Source organism: Populus euphratica, unplaced genomic scaffold (assembly GCF_000495115.2).
Source record: "Populus euphratica unplaced genomic scaffold, PopEup_1.0 scaffold428.1, whole genome shotgun sequence".
Lineage (NCBI taxonomy): Eukaryota > Viridiplantae > Streptophyta > Magnoliopsida > Malpighiales > Salicaceae > Populus > Populus euphratica.
Window position 1 is genome coordinate 114,725 of NW_011500315.1, and position 3,701 is coordinate 118,425.

Consider the following 3,701-nt stretch of genomic DNA (forward strand, 5'->3'; position numbering starts at 1 on the left):
TAGCCACCCCAACGTGAAATGATAAAATAAAAAAACCCAGCAACAAAAATTACCCGAATCAACTTGAGTTAGCATGTCAAATGTGCAAATTAGGCTATGAAGCTACAAGCCAAATAAAAAGAAAAAAAAAATATAAAGCCCAATTCCAAAGGAAAAAAACCAATGTATAAGGGTGAAATAAAAAAAATTAATAAAAAAGGATAAAAAAACCTACAAACCTGGTTAAGGCCACCAAACCCTACTATCTAGATCATGTGAATAGGATAACTTAGTAGAAGACAAAATAAAAAAAAAATAAAGCTCAATTATAAAATCAATCAAATATTTAAGGATAAAATTAAAAAGATTTTAAATTAAAAAACAAAATAGCCTCATGAAATACTCGAGTTAATCTGGGCTAACTTATTAAAACAAAATAGCCCCATGAAAGACTCGAGTTAATCTGGGCTAACTTATTAAATTTGGACCCAGTTATGAAATCAGGATAACTTTATAAAAAAAATCAAAGAAAATCATGAAGTCCAATTTATAAAAAAAAAAACAAATGTTGAAGGATGAAAATGAAATAGAAAATCAATGAGAAAAATATCCCTAAAAAACACTAATGTCAACTCGGGTTAACTTTTTAAATTTGTGACCCAGGTTAATTTTTAGATTGGGATCACCCAACATGGAAAAATAACAAAGTTTAATTTCCAACTAACCCTATGTTAAATGATGAAATTGAAAAAAATCAATTTTATAAAAGGATCCCAAACAAAAAATAGTAATTAAAAGAACGAGGATCGAATTTGAAAAAAAAAATTAGAGGATAATTTACAATCTTGGTTTGATGGATGAAATCGAAAAAAAATCAATTTTACAAAAAGACCTAAAACAAAAAATAGTGATAAAAAATAATGATCAAATTTAAAAAAAAAAGGATAATTTAAAATTTTGGATTAACAAGTGAAATTAAGAAAATTACAAGCAAAAAAAAAGAGAGCAAATTTGAAATGACAAGACATTAAAAGATAACTTTGAATTATGATAGATCAACTTAAATTCTAATGAGAAGAGAGAGAAAAGAGGAAAATAAGAAAGAAAGTATTACATGCAACATGTTTTTGATCTTCAAATGATATGTGTCGCCCTAGATAAAAGAAAATATCGTAATACTAATGCAGCCACAAAAGATATTGTTTAGCCACTGAAAGAAGCTGCATGTGCCAATAAAGTGTTGTGACTTCCCTTACTTATTGATGCGTGTATTGCATATCTTGATTAAGCTTCACATGCTTGTTAATTTTAATCTCTTGTATTTGTTTTAGTATAATATTATTAGGTTTCATGAATATCATACACGCAATAAAAACTATGGAATAAAATTGTTTGAAAGTCCTTAGGATCCTATTAAATAGATCTAGAGTTGTTTAGGGATTTGTTACCCGAAGACTTGATCTTTTTTTGCTTTAAATAATTCTTTAAGGACTAAGTTGTCATAAACCACAAGTCATCTAATTGTCCGACCTCCAACAATAATCCACATAAATCACTCATGAGAAATCTCTCAAATCTTTATTTAGGAGAGAATGAATGTTATGCATAGAGTGTTAACTCTAATTTTATGTTTGTATAATTTTTCTGTCTAATAGACAATGCTAACTATATAAAATAAGAGACATAACTTACTATTTATAGAGAAATATGAAAACCATTATAAATTGATAAAATATCAATTTGCTTCCTAAATAATATCCATATATAATCAGGAGAAATTTACTTAATGAAGTTCTCTGTATTTTTTCTAGGTCTAGAAATATAATTCATGTATTAATTATATTTCAGTCTTAACTTCTAAAATATATTTTAATCAAGTCATACTTCATTAAATTATCACAATTTAATTTCTAACTAATGGTTCTTAATGTGTGTAATACATTAGGTTCCTAATATTTTGGCCAAAATATAAATTATAATTATAATTAAATAGAATTAAATAAGTTAAATAATTTAATTTGTTATCAATTAAACAGTTGATAAATTTATATTTGAAGTTCAAGTGCTTCGTCTAGCAACATTTCATGGTCCCTCAAATATTAAGAAAGTTATTAGTGGTTTGATTTAACTTTTTAGTAATCTGATTATCAGCATAATTAATATTTCTTTATCAATAATGTTCTAATTTAACATTAAAGCATGAAATATATCTACCATATTAAATTATATTTATTCTTTATATAATATTTATTGATTATTTGAATAAAATTTGAAACTTTTTAAAATCACATTCCACATTATCTAAGGATTTCTCAATTAATATATTAGAAAACAGATGAAATATCAATTTGCCACTAAATAATATTCATAAATTAATTCAAGATAATTTTAAAAGTCAATTCAATCAACTCCCTAATTATTTTTTCTAGGTCTAGAAATATAATATCTATATTAATTATACTTTAATCTTTAATTTATAAAATATATTTTAATCAAGACATACTTAATTAAATCATTTCAGTTTAATTTCTGACTAATGGTTCTTAATACGTATAACCTATTAAGTTTCTAATATGTTGATCCATATATAAATTATAAATGTAATAAATAAAATTAAATAAATTAAAAAATTTAATTTATTTTTAATTAAAAAAATTTTAATTTATATTTGAAAATTATAGAGTGTCATGATTCCCAAAATATTAAAAAAATCTTTAGTGATTTTACTTCACATTTAGGTAATCGGTTTCTCAATGTAATTAATATTCTTTTTATCAATAATATTCTAGTTTAACATTAAAGCATAAAGTATGTATGCTATGTTAAATTATATTTCTTCTCTACGTAATAGTCATTGATCGCTTGAATAAGATATGAAACTTTTTTCAAATATCATCCTACAGCGGCTAAGGATTTCTCAATCAATGCTATTTGAGAATAAATAGAATATCTTTTTTATAATTCACTTAGGGTGTTAAATCCTTTCTTGATTATTAAAGTACTAACACGACTAAAAGATTGATGTCTTCTTCCAAGTGCAGGAGTGTTGAAGTAATAAATAACCCGGCAAGACCGAGGCCAAACCATAGGGAGGTTAATTATATAAATTATAGATAACAATAACAACAACAATAATAGTAGTAGCAGCAACAGTAGTAGTAGTAATAAAGAAGAAGAAGAAGAAAAAAAGTTGATGAGAACTTTGAGATAGAAGATTAATGTAATGATTAAGCAATGATAACAACAAATGTCAAGGTTAGAAGATCCCCAAATGGTATGTCAAACAAGTATAGTATAAACTCTTATTATTCAATTGAAAACCACACACAAAGGAGGTTCTAATCAGATTATAAATTGTTAGCATGATTACATTAGTTATCTTATTTGATTAATGTTAATACTTGTAAATCTCGTCAAGCATTCATGATTATAACTTATGTTAACAACAAATCAAGTTAGAATTATAAGGACTTGAAAACATGAAAGTTGTAGAAACTTATCTCATCTTTTCAAAAAAATAAAAATAAAGGTCATTTAAACTTCTAAAACTCCAGATATGGGCCAAATACTAAACAGTATTCGAGCTGTATGACAGATTCAGACTTCTTCGTTGTTGTTACAATTTGGACTTGAAAATGACCTTTTTAATTTTGGACTTCCATTAAAGTTGTAGACCTATTTTTTACCTTTCCATCCATATAAAGTAGACCTAAATCTGAGAT